This window comes from Lynx rufus, unplaced genomic scaffold (assembly GCF_022079265.1).
Source record: "Lynx rufus isolate CCGP_SWC_20201006 ecotype Redwood Valley unplaced genomic scaffold, mLynRuf1.p SCAF_8, whole genome shotgun sequence".
Lineage (NCBI taxonomy): Eukaryota > Metazoa > Chordata > Mammalia > Carnivora > Felidae > Lynx > Lynx rufus.
The window spans coordinates 54913129-54927401 of NW_025814896.1; the positions used below are offsets into that span (position 1 = coordinate 54913129).

A 14273-nucleotide genomic window follows, 5' to 3' on the forward strand; every position below is an offset into this window, starting at 1 on the left:
ATGAGTAGGGAAAAGAGGCAAAGGACCCTACACGGTTCCATTTTCAGAAAGCCCTGAAACCAGCCAACAAAACACCGTTGTTTAGGCTTACCTATGTATATAGTGAAATGAGCTTCAAAAAGTAAGGGAATGAGGGTGCCTGGTTGGCACAGTCAGGAGAGTGAGCAACTCAATCTCAGGGTTGTGAGTTCAAGCCCCACATTCAGCATAGAAATTACAAAAGAAAAAAAAAAAAAAGAAGAAGCAAGGGAATGGAAAGTTGAGTAAATAAATAACTGGGAGAGAAAAGACAAACGTCACCAGAGGAATTCCAAATAAATCATGTAGCTCCTCCTTCTCAAGGATGGGAAGCTTAACCTGCTCACTTACGTGGGGGCTGCTCTCAGACCTCCTCCCAAGGAGGACAGCCTGAGAAGGGCACAAGGAGGAACTCTAGAGTGGAGAACCCTAACAGGCAGCCTCTGCCGGCTGGTTAAGGCCAAGGGCACATTAATAAGGCAGATGGACAGCACATACCCTGGGTAGTATGTGATGAAAAATGCCACTTTACCCCTATGGTCGTCCTCCAAAAAACCCATAACTCCAGCCTAACAATGAGAATAACTACCAGCTAAATCCCAACCGAGGAACACCTGACAAGTGTTGTCCAGGTCACCCAAACCAAGGAAGTCTCAGGGGTGGTCACAGCCTTAGGACACAGGACAACTAAATGTACTGTGCTCTCCTGGATAGGATCCTCCATACCTGGTGATTTTCCATACTCTGAAGTGTACTTTGATATTAATATAGCCATTCCTGCCTTTCATTTGATAATGCTTAATGTTTACACGGTATAGATTTTTCCATCCTTTTATTGTCAACACATACACATACACATATACATGTACATACATACATGCATATAAACTATCTCTAAAGTGTTCCAGGATATGACGGGAGAGAGAGAAGCTCCTGAGAACACAGGACATTTACTTGGCCGTTTTTGTGCTAAAATGGAGGGGTACTGTAGGGACGAGTTAGGAATGGCCCAAACCCAGGGGTCCTATAACTGTGCAAAGAGTTCAGAACCCTATACCAAGTAACCCATTTGAAATTGGGCTCTAATTTGAGAATAAGCAATTTCTGCTTTATTCAGTTCTATTTTTTGCAAGAAAAAAAAAAGCCCAAGTCATCAGGTACTCTATACAGCAGCCTCTTTGAGTTTTCCATTACTGAGACCATCAAAATGACAAGCTTCCCCACAAACATCATCCATCCTGCAAGCAAAACATCTGAGGAGACAGGACTGGGCCTCATGCGGTCAGCCTCTAAGGGACATACATTTTCATGCCCAATTCTAGAGTCACAAAGGACCTAATGCAATCATCCGGTTCATCAGCCGATCCATTGGGATCTTGTGGTACGAGGAGCTCCAATCCCGGTCACTAGAACACTAAGACCTAAGGGACTTTGATCCTGAAGCTAGAGGGTGTGGGTCTGGAACCGAATGCATCCTACGGTCTTCAGTGTGTGACATCACTGAGAGCAAGAAGTGACTTTGGGTACGCTACCTTTTATAAAGTTCTGTTTCACACCTCTCCTGTGTTCTGCAGGTAAACCCAGATGTTGTCCCTCATGGGCAAAAATAAGGGCTCTGTAAAAAGTCCCTAGCAGAAAATAAATTATTTCCCTTTCATACAAAATAATAGAGGCGCTGCTGTGTGATTTCTCCACTGACCCCGAGCCACATTCTGCCGGAACCACCATCCCTCATGCTGAAATCTCCAAAATTGAGAACATAAGATATGGAGAGAGAGGATTAGCACTCCTATTTCTGGGATGTTCTAAAGCACCAAGGCACCCTGTGTGGCTTCCTGTTTCTTCATTATATTTTGTTAGATTTCTGTATATAAGACCAGTCTCCCTTGAGGGTTAGCTCACTGTAACCATAAAATTAGAATTGCCAAGAAACACTATAATCAGTCATGGAATGGATTTTTTTTTTTTTTTTTTTTTAAGTTTCATGAATCACCTACAGTGTGAATACATGACAATTTTCAACTGGAGGCCTTCAAAGTAGAAGGTCCGTTGCAGGACGATTGATGCAAACATCCAGCCTCCCAGGCCCCTTTAGCTCACTCCAGGTTGGTCTAGAGTCAAGCCTGAGCATCCTAGTGACTCTTCAAGAAAAATGCACGTTACCAAGTGGCCCAGAGCACGGAGGAGGTGACCCTGGCACAAAAGCAACTGAGCCCCATCTAGGAAACAGGAACACTGCATTTTGATACACACCTTGACTCTCTTTTCTTGCCTTTAGCCTATGCTCTTAATCCCAAACTAGCCCTTCATCTCCCCAGTGCGAAAACAAAATCCAGGGTTCACGTTAGAAGTTTCCAAATTGGCTGATGAGAAGGACTTGAGAAGTTTTAAAATCAAGCAAAAAAACTCCAGGCTTCCCCGCATCGAATCCCCGGAGCTAGGGCCTGGGCCCGGGGTCTGTGATTTTCAAAGTGGCTCTGTGAGGTCGAGGCAGGTTTGGGATGAAAACATCTGCACCAGTGATCCTCCCCTCCATCAGCAAACCTGAATCTCTGGGGAGCTTCCCCCATGAGATGCCCCACCCCATCCACCCCTCCAGGTTGGTGGCTCCCTTGTGAAGCCAGCAGGCACTGACCCAGAGTTCCCTGAGGCCCGTATGCTTCTGGAAGGAAAAGTGGTGAGGCAGAGGCCAAGGCACACCTGTCTCCACTCATCCCCAAGCACCTATCACGTTACCAGACCCTGCTCCATGCCTGGCCCACCCAGCCAACAAAAGCCAGCAGCATGGGCAGCTTGTAGCTGGGGGGAATCTGCTAGAGGTGAGGGGCACATGGGAGATGAGCGACTGTTTACGGCCAGTTGGAGCTGGAGGGGGGCCTGTGGTGTCTCACACACCTTGAATACTTCTTCTTGTGCTGATGGTACCAAGGCGTATGCATATGTCCAAACTCATCCAATTGTACATATTAAATATGCGTGATTTTTTTTATATGAAGTATATCTCAGTTAACTTGAAAAATAAATTGTTGTGTCAGTATGAGAATTCCTTTGACCTCCCACCAGCGTGTGCCGATCTAAAGGGGTGTGTGGGACGCTGCAAAGCTGTCTTCTGCAGGAAGCATGTCTGGTGGTCCTGGAACACTGTCGGGGGGTGGGGGATGGCCCTAGGGACCTCTTGCTTCCACCTTCTTGTGTCACTGATGTGCTTCAGTGTAGAGAACAAAAATGCAGCCTGAGTTTTAGATTTCTGCCTGTCGACTTTTATTGTAACATTGCAAAAGTTTTCTTTGGGAACAGTACTGGCTCTAGGAAGTTAAATAAAAACTTCATGACTAAATCAGACCATAGAACATCACCGTTTAAGGGGAGCGATTTGTGGCTGTGTTAATGAGCAAGACGGTAACAAAAGCAAGGTTTGAATGGAAACCTGGATGGCCCAGCGCTCACTGAGTGGGAGGTGGCTGTATCCACCTGCCAGGTCCAGGACTGCGGCGGCCCAACCTGCATCTCGCTGTGAAATGACACTTGTCTTCTCGGTCTCTCAGAGAGTTGAACTTGACTAGCAATAACAGTGACAAGCTGACGGGTTGGATTTGAGCTTGACTGCCCTCTGGAAGTAAGGGAGATCCTAATTTTTGAATCCACTGTAGTGGTTCCCTGTCCGGAGCCCTTGGCTCTCTGCCCTTCCTGTGTGGAATACTATGCAGGCCACGGTGTGGGCAGGTGGTAGTCAGCAGCAGCCCAGGGCCACCGCGTGGACTCTAGGCCAGACCCGGGCCCACTGGGGGACTCAGAATGTTTAGTGTACAGGTGGGATGTTTCCATAGAAGGCTGCATTCTGCTTGGGCCCCCCAAAGGCACTCATGGGAAAGGAGCGGGGAGTACAGCAGCTCTGAGACCCCGCTTCTTCAGACTTGTTTAGAAGGTTTGGGGACTTACAGTTTATGATCTTACTCAGAGATTTTGTCGTAGATTTGGTAGTGCTTACAGAGACTATGAGAGACTTTCCATGCCAAGAGCAGAAGAGCTGGGTAGTCAGTTAAGCGTCCGACTCTTGATTTCAGCTCAGGTCATAATCTCATGGTTTGTGAGATCAAGCCCCGCGTAGGGTTCTGCACTGACAGCACGGGGCCTGCTTGAGATTCTCTCTCTCCCCTTTTTTCTCTGCCCCTCCTCTCTTGTGCATGCACGTTCTCTCTCTCTAAAAATAAATAAACATTAAAGAAAAAACAAGGATGAGAAGAGCTAGGGAGAACCACTGATCCCAGGAGCCTGAAACAAGAAGGTCTTTCCTGTCCACAGCCTGGGTCTGGTGGTGGTCTCTTTTGTGGGAGAAGCTATGTACTGGCCATTTTCAAATGCCTGTCTTATAATCCCCAAACTCCATATTGAACACGGTTTTGTAAAACAATGATGATATTTTCTTGGAGGTTAGATTCCAAGCCTCTTTGACTCGTGCCTGGAACAGAGGATTCTGGAGAAAGTGTTGTGCATGCGGGTGTGTGATACAAAGACTGACATCTGTTCACTGGTGTTTTTCACGGCCATGTGTTAAGGTCTAAGCCTTGGTTTCTGGGATGGTGACATGGAGGGACCAGAGAAGTGCCGGGTCTATGATTTTGGAGTCCTAGGACAGTACCGTGTGGACAGTTCTGTAACATAACCTGGACCGCCACACCTTCCACAGAGAAGGTGGAAGCAAGAGGTCCCTAGGACCACCCCCCGCAGTGTTCCAGGACCACCAGACATACTTCCTGTGGAAGACAGCTTTGCAGCATCCCACACACCCCTTTAGATCGGCACACGCTGGTGGGAGGTCAAAGGAATTCTCATACTGACACAGCAATTTATTTTTCAAGTTAACTGAGATATACTTCATATAAAAAAAAAAGTCACACATCTTTAATATATACAATTGGATGAGTTCGGGCATATGCATACACCTTGGTACCATCACCACAAACAAGGTAATAAACACATCCACCACCTCCAACAGATCTCCCTGTTCGAGATCTACAGAGGGCCGCCAATTTCCGACGGCTCCACCTAGGAATTTTCGACTTGATGATGCCGTGAAAGCGATATGCATTCAGTAGAGACTGTACTTTGGATTTTGAATTTGGATCTTTTCCCTGGCTAGTGATACGTGGTACAATCTTCTCTCATGATGCAGGGCAGGGGCCACGGCCCCAGGCAGACTCGCGATCACGAAGATCAATAACTGATATACTGACAACCATTCCGGTTTTTTTGTTTGTTTTCATTCTGTTTTTCACTTTTGGTACAGTATTCAATGTATCATATGGGATATTCAACACTTTATTAGAAAACAGGCTTTGTGTTAGATGATTTTGCCCAGTTGGGGGCTAAAGTAAGTGTTCTAAGCGCTAGGCTAGGCTAAACGCTGATGTTCACAGGTGTATCAAATGCTTTTTTGACTTAACACCGTTTTCAACTTATGACAGGCTTGTTGGGATGCAACCCGTCATCGGTCACAGATGCGTGGTAACTTGCTAAAAAAGCCTACATCCCCCTACCCTGCAACACGTGCACACAGCAGGAATGTGCTTTTTGTTTTTTTCGAGAAAGGTCAAGAAAAAACACTTCACCTAACTGAGGAACCACAACTGCAGCAATGCTCTCATCTCAAGCTCTGTGTGACCTGCCTCTTAGTATTGTTCTGTCACATCTACAGGCTCTTAAAGAAGACAAAGAGTGCTACTAGGTCACCATGCAAACCAGCACGAAGGTCACCATCCAACACAGGGCCATATTTGGTTGAGTAATTATAACCCACGACCTTCTGGCTCATTTCCTTCTTTTATACAACGGTGGTGGTGTGAAAAGAGAGGGGAACGGCCACATCACCTGGCTTTAAAGAGAATTTAGGAAAATTTATAGGAAAATTCCTTAGTAAACCAGAAGGTACGAGTCAGAGAACAGTGGAGAAAGGACAGGAATGCTATGAATTCAGCCTGTACAATCTGTCAGAGAGAAAAGGAAGGGTGTGGAAAGGGCAAGGACTTACTTTGCCGTGTTTTTAATTGTTTTTTCCAGCTTTCTAAGAAGCCACCCTGTTAGGGCATGTTAGGTAAGACAGAAAAGAAAAATGCTTGTTTCAACTTTGATCATCACTTGCAACCACTATAAAATGATGGTTTCATTGCCTACATTGAAAAATCATTAAATGCGATTTTATGCAGCTTCACTCTGATGTACAAAGGTGCTGGAAGTATAATGGACCGCGGGACGACCCAGAACACAGAAAGTATACCAGGTCCTCTTGAGTCTACCAATGACTTCTCTTTCAAAGGTCTGTTCATAAGAGAGGAATCACGAGTACAAGGTGACTCTGAACGCCATCTGGGAACAGCACAAGTGGAAGTCTGAGGCCTGTGTCCTGACCTCAGCTTGGTCCCGAGCTGCTGAGCTGACGCGAGGACTTCAGCAGGTACAATGCCCTCCACGGGATTCAGCTTCCTGTCTCCCATCCCTCCGATCCTTCCCGAAGCTTTCCTTCATGCTCCCTTCTTTAAGTTTCCAAAAGAGACTTGCTTCCAAACCATACTTAGTTCCTGGAGACTCTTCTATGGAAAAAAATAAGTAAATGGATAAAATTCATGGTCTAGGAAGAATGAAAGGCTTTGGGTCAGGAAAATGTGGGTGTACAGCCTGCTCTTATGAGCTCTGGGCTTTGGCCACGCTGTTTAATCTGAGTGTCAAGTGGTCCCCGGTCCCAAGTTAGTGCTCAGACAACAGGGGATTACTGTGTCATTGCCAGGGTATGTCAGGGACATGGGGAAGAGAAAGAACATGGACTTATAAACCAGGACCTTGGTCAAAATGCTATTGTGCAAGTTCAACTCTATGAACACAGGCAATCCTCTTACCCTCTCCTGAGGGTTAGTGCCTCTGTTTATGAAATGGGGGTAATGAGATCTGTCTTTCAGATTAAGGACAACAACAGAGGTGGCAAAAGCCCTGTGCCAGGTACCAGAAAAGTGTCTGGTAGGTTTTTTGTTTTTTGTTTTTTTTTTTTTTACAATTTATGCTCCATTTTAATTTCGATCCTTGGAAGAAGAAAAGAGCTCACTGGAATGTAAGTTTAAAGCATTTTTAAAAATCCATCTCAGTCCCTCCATTTACTCTTCAAGAAGTTCAAAATAAAAGGATCGATGGGAAGACAAAAAGGACTGACATCTAAAATGTGTTTCTTTGGTACACAGAGAAATATCCACTTTCAGACCATAATTGGTTAGAATGTTGCAGCAAACCTAATATGCAATAATGTGAAATTTGCTAAGATGCACAAAGATATTACAGTCAAGTGAAATCCCTTTTCAGATTCACTGGTTGCCCAGAACAGGGAGAGAGAGGCAGGGCCACCCTCTCCAGGGGTGGTGCCATCTGTATGGAATGCTGCCCTGCATTATAAGCATCACACTCCAAACATGGGGTACAAATGAGAGCACAGGTGCAGATGTTTGAGAGCCCCTGTACTTGAGCAAACCTGGACTGAAAAGTGTCCAGTAGGTTAAAGCAGGTTCCCATCAACTCCACCACCAGGTTAACTGTGGTAGAATCAATACTGCAGTATTTTTTAGCAATGTAAACTCAACATAATAAAGCTCACGGCTAATAACATACCTAGTAGTGGAAAAACTGATAGCTTTTCCCCAAAGATCGAGGAACGAGAGAAGTATGTCCACTCCTGCCACTTTTCAAGATAGTACTAGAATTCCTCGCCAGAGCAATTGGACGAGAAAAAGAAACAAAAAGCACCCAAATCCGAAAGGAAGAAGAAAAACGGTCACTATTTGCAGATGACATGATAAACAAATTCAATGAAGTTGCAATATACAATATCAATATGCTGTACAAATATTGGTTCTGTTCCTCTACACTAACAATGGACTATCAGGAAGAGAAATTAAGAAAGCGATCTCATTTACAATTGCATCACTAAGTATAAAATACCTAGCAATAAATATAACTGAGGAGGTACAATATCTATACACTGAAAACTGTAAGGCACTGACGAAACAAAGAGAAGAAAACACAAACAGAAAGATATTCCATGCTCATGGATTGCAAGAATTAATATTGGTAAAATGTCCATATAACCCAAAGCCATTTTCAGACTCAGTGCAATCCCTATCAAAATTCCGATGGCATTTTTGTCAGAAATAGAACAATCTTAAAATTTTTATGGAACCACAAAAGATCCTGAATAGCCAAAGCAACCTTGAGGGAAAAAACAAACAAACAAAAAAACAAAAAAGACCCACAAAGCTGGAGGCATGGATTTCTGATTTCAAGCTATATTACAAAGCTGTGGTAATCAAAAACAATATGGTGTTGGCATAAAAAGAGACACATAGATCAATGGAATAAAGAGCCCCAAAATAAACCCATACATGGATGATCAATTAATTTCCAACAAAGGAGCTAAGAATATACAGCAGGGAAAGAATAGTCTCTTTAATAAATGGTGTTGGGAAAACTGGACAGCCACATGTAAAAGAATCAAACTAGACCACTATCTTACACCATAGACATAATTCACTCAAAGTAGATTGAAGGCTTGAATATACGACCTGAAACCATTAAACTCCCAGAAGAAAACATAGGCAGTAAGCTCCTTGACAGTGGTCTTGGCAATGTGTTTTTGGAAGCAAAAGTCAACAAAAGCAAAAATAAACAAGTGGGACTACGTCAGTCTAAAAAGCTTCTGCATAGCAAAGGAAACCATAAACAGAGTGAAAAGTAACCTACGGAATGGGGAAAAATACAAATCACATTATCTGATGAAGGGCTAATATCCAAAATATATAAAGAACTCATACAACTCAGTAGCAAAAACACAAACAAAAAATAGGTAGAGGATCTGAACAGATATTTTTCCAAAGAGGATATCTAAATGCCCAACAGGTACATGAAAAGGCGCTCAACATCACTAATCACCAGGGAAATGTATCAAAACCACAATGAGATATCACCTCATCATACCTGTTAGCATGGCTATTAGCAAAAATATAAGAGACGACGAGTATTGACAAGTATGTAGAGAAAAGGAACACCTTCTCACTGTTGACAGGAAAGTAAGTTGGTGCTGCCACTGTGGAAAACACTATGGAGATACCTCAAAAGATTAAAAAAAGAAGTACCATATGATCCAGCAATCCCACTTCTGGATATCTATCCAAAGGAAACGAAAACAGGATATCAAAGAGATGTGTGCACCCCCAAATTCACTGCTATTGTTATTCACAATAGCCAAGATACGGAAACAACCTACGTGTCTATCCAGCAATGAATGGATTAAGACGTGGTGTTTATGCATAATGGAATAACATTTAGCCGTGAAAAAAAAAAAAAAAAAAAAAGGAAATCCTGCCATTCTTGACAACACGGATGGACCCTGAGGCATTATGCTAAGTGAAATAAGCCAGCAGAGAAAGACAAATCTTGTGTAGTATCACTTACATGTGATATCTGGTGGGGCGGGGGGGGGAAGAGGTCAAACTCCTAGAAACAGAGAGTAGAAAAGTGGTTGCCAGGGACTGAGGTTAGAGGAAACAGCCAGAGGTTGATAAAAGGGACACACTTCCAGCTAGAAGATAAATAAAGCTTAAGGATCTAATGTATAACAGAGTGACTACAGTTAATAACACTGCATTATTTAATCGAAATTTGCTAAGAGGGAACCTAAATGTTCTCACATACACACAGAAGAGAAATACGTGAGGTGATGGATGTGTTAATTAACTAGATGGTCAGGATTCTTTCACACTGTATATGGTGTATCAAATCACCATGAAGTATGCTTTCAGTATCTTACAATTTTGTCAATCAGACCTCCAGAAAACTGAAAAAAAGAATAAAGGAAATGATGTGGACAGGATCCCCGTTAACATCTGCTCTCCGACACTATCAGCAAATTGACGGTCTGAAATCTTCGTCTCCTTTCCTTCACTTCGCTCACGAGTCTTCTCACCTAAGCCATGGTCTTTCCTGCCCCATAACACCATGATCCTTCTACCCCTTAAGCTTCTGTCCTGAAAATGGTTCTAAATCGTTTCTCAAAAGATGAGAGATTTTCATCATAGTGTACCATGCCCTTCATGTCTTCCATCCCCAGTAAACCCCAGCCAGCCTCCAACGACCATGAACCCCAGTCGATTCTCAATCATACATGAGAAGAGTTAAGTACAGGCTATGCATTCTCTAACAGTTCTAATGTACATGGGAAAGGGTCTGCCGCCAGGCTTCTCCCATGGTGTCCACTTTGCAAAATAGGCAGGGTCAAGGTTAGGGAGTTCCCAAGATTCTGCTCTTCAACCTCAAAGTGGGGGAGGCTCCAGGGAAGACAATATGGGGCAGGGAAGTGCACAACTTGGTAAACAGGGGCTTGGGACTCCAGTTGGGCCTCTCTGAGATGCAGCATGGACATTCCACCATCTTCATTCATTCCACCCTCAGCCCGGCCCTAGGTGCAGGTCTGAGCTAGGACAGGGCATACTTTGTGTCCCAATAACTGGGCAATTCATTCGAGGCTGACATCCCACTAACCACCTTACCAGGCTAGCACGGCTGTCACTTCTTTCCAAAATGTGCCCTTTTCCTGCTGGCAGTTGAAAGACCACTGACCAAAGAGCATGCTGGGTCCCCACCCATATTGCTTAAATGATCTGGAAACTCTAAGATCCATTACCCAGTGAATTCACCTAGCTTGTCCTTGCCAAGGGGACCCAGTATGCCTCGGTGCACACATGCCCTCATTCTTCAAAACTCACTCCAAACAGAGCATCCTCTGGCTTTTCCAGACTCTTCTCTGAGGGCCAGCCAGTTCGCCCTGCCATGTGCACCAGGGACTCACTGTAAGAACCTCAGCCACAGCTGTCAGGGTCCAGCCTCATCCCACAAGGGCATGAGAAAGGCTTTCTAGAGCTTATTTTATCTATTTTTGTAGCTGCTAAAACACAGTGCTAAAATGGTCAATGTAAGAAAAATGGTTTAGAATCTAGTTGGTGCTCACAATAAATATTTATTATACAAATGGATACATCTAATGATTTTCCCACTGGACATTATTCTAAACCACAAAAGTAATTCTTAATAAGTCAATCAGGGTTTTTTGGTCATGGATGTCATGAGCTTATAGAAATTAATTAGTTAAAATAATATGTGTATAGATATTTCTGTAAGTATCTTTTCATGGTTATGAATGGTTCTCTATCTAACTGTACACAGGAATCAACCATTTGCCTAATAGTAATAGATACCTGCTGGGCACTCGTGCGGAATATACTGCCAGGAGTGAGCACGTTACTTTCTCTGCCTTACCACTCTCCGAACGAGACACTTTCAGAATAACTGAAGTGATAACATGAAGTGTGTTAATGTCATTAAGTGTCACATTCTAATACTCATGAATTCCTGATGAATCCTGACGATCAGATTTGAGGATTTGCACTAATTTCTCGCTTATTACCATGAAATACGTGACTGCATTTATAAAAGACTAAGTCTTAAAAGGTTCCACTTCAATGACTATTATAAAAAATTGATTTGCAAAGGGTAAGAGCTTTTCTGTGTAATGGAAATCTCCTCGGATTGGACATGAAACATCCCAATGGTGTTTATCTTACATCAGGTCTGAAGGAGAAACCTGGGAGTGCCCCATCGATGCATGAGGCTATGTAAAGCTAGTAAGAGACCAGTCCAGGGGGCACAGGGTCAGGATAACTTTAAGCATAGTGGGAGAGAGGAAGGAGGGCATAGAATTCAGCTACACAATACGACCTTCAAGCTCTCAATTCCAAACCAAGCCCTAGACCTGGAAATCACAATGAACAACACTCTAAATAAATGGGACATGTCATTTCCTCCAAGTGAAATCATAAAGGATAATAATAAGCTGAAGACACCCAGACACTTAATCCTACTCTTATGAAATACTACCTATTATTTCCGTGCTGTTCAGGTTACTACACATCAAAAAGGAGCAGAAGTAAAATTAAGAAGCCTCCAAAAAAAAAAAAAAAGTCGTTAAGGGGGAAAAAAAACCCACTTACAAAAATTTTAGCAGCAGTTTTAGATGAAATGAAAGCTAATTCTCATCTATATCAAATTAATAAACTTACAGAAATCATACCAAGAGATTCTACAGCCCAAAGTTATAGATTCAAGAACGGTTTAAAACAATATGTGAATAACACAAGCAAAATAAGGGTCTGAAGGAAAGCTAGTGAATTGGGTGCTCTCACCTCCAAACTGCACCTTCTTCATAAAGCCTGCCTACTGCCCAGCCAGAGACAGAACGCCAGATTAACCACACTACCAAACCACTACCCTTACAATTTCAATCATATGTCCCAAACGATTTGTTAGGGCTGAAAAATATTTCTGTTATACAGACTACATGTTTCTGCCCAGGAACGGCTATTACAGGATCCCTGGATCTCAGAGCCCACATGCTGTATTACGGGTACAGTTTTAACACGTGCGAGCAGATTTCTCATACAACCAAGCAGAATTTTCCCCAGAATCCTTTATCCATTTGCACATTTACACGTAGACTATTCTTCTGGGCGTCACAGTTGGAATGAACCTTTACCAGACCAAAAGCATCCTGAAGGCAGTTCTTATTTATCTCATAGTCCCAGAGCAGCACAAGGAAGGCCTCGACTTGTACAGACTCAAGGCCACCTCGAGCTGGTGCCACAGGGCGTTTTATAAGTGGGGGGACACCCACCATTCTGCTTCCTGGTTACTCAAGTAATGCCATCATGTGCTGATGCAGGAACAGTCAACTCATTTTTGAACCAGGGCCCTTGAAAACTTACAGTTTATGTAGCTCAATACATGAGGGCCACACTTCTTGTCATTTTACTAATGGAAAACCTACCATGCAAATCGAGCATTTGAGGCGAAAGCACCAACTTCTCCCAGCTGTTTTAGGCAGGAAATCACAGGCTTACCTTTGGCACTCAGTTATAAGAGATGACTGGCAAAACGCAGAACTCCTCAAAAGGTGAATTTCTCAGCTGGTCACACCTCCTGAAGTTACAAAGCTGCAGGAATTCTCCAGATTCTTGAATCCAACCCAAATCTCAGCAGAGGATTATGATCTGGGGAATCACTTGTATAGAAGGAACATATGAATTCTGAAAGGAAACAGAAAAAAACACATTTATTGGGACCACGTGCTCGTTTGATTTTAAGTTAACTGCCTGAAAATTATTTGCCTGAAACCAGTAATTTTCTTTTTTAAATAGAATTTATTGTCAAGTTAGCTAACATACAGTGCATACAGTGTGCTCTTGGTTTCGGGAGTAGATTCCCATGAATCATTGCTTACATACAACACCCAGTGCTCATCCCAACAAGTGCCCTCTGCAACGCCCATCACCCATTTTCCCCTCTCCCCCACGCCCCCATCAACCCTCAGTTTGTTCTCTGTATTTAAGGGTCTCTTATGGTTTGCCTCCCCCTGAAACTAATTTTTTGCCCCTTCCCTTCCCCCATGGTCTTCTGTTAAGTTCCTCAAATTCCACATATGAGTGAAAACATATGATCACTGTCCTCTGCCTGACTTATTTCATTTAGCATAATACCCTCCAGTTCCATCCACATTGTTGCAAATTGCAGGATTTCATTCTTTCTCATTGCTGAGTAGTATTCTATGGTATATATAAACCACATCTTCTTTATCCATTCATCAGTTGATGGACACTTGGGCTTTTTCCATACCCTGGCTATTGTTGATAGCCCTGCTATAAACATTGGGGTACAAGTGCCCCTATGCATCAGCACTCCCATATCCTTTGGATAAATTCCTAGTAGTGCCATCGCTTGGTCGTAAGGTAATTCTATTTTTAATTTTTTGAGGAACCTCCACACTATTTTCCAGAGTGGATGCACCAGTTTGCATTCCTACCAGCAGTGCATGAGGGTCCAATATTTTCAATACACCCCAGAAAAAAGTTGCTTTGTACCTACTGACCCCTGCCCAAACAAAAACGTCCTCCTCCTCCACCTTCAGATCCCTGTCTGGTACCTCTGAGGCAGTCAGGTACCTCTATGGAGGAAAGAGATGGGGACGGTTGGGACAGCTATCCATAACCCAGGCACGTAAGTTCCCAAGATTCTTCAGCCCTCTTCCCCAAGACGGCTCCTCCCCATAGCCTTCCAAGCCTGCTGGAGACAAAAGAAAGGTTGCCCGGTGGAAAGGAAGCAAGTCTGAGAGCCTA

General features: G+C 43.5%; 1 protein-coding gene across 4 annotated transcripts in view; it reads right to left on the minus strand.

Annotated features, from left to right (window-relative positions):
- Positions 1-14273, minus strand: part of NCK2 (NCK adaptor protein 2) — a 152510-nt gene that overhangs the window by 60636 nt on the left and 77601 nt on the right. For all 4 annotated transcript variants that reach the window (XM_047069778.1, XM_047069774.1, XM_047069776.1 and 1 more), the window contains exon 2: positions 13002-13187. The gene's annotated coding sequence lies outside the window, so the exon portion shown is untranslated. The remainder of the gene's footprint in view (positions 1-13001; positions 13188-14273) is intronic.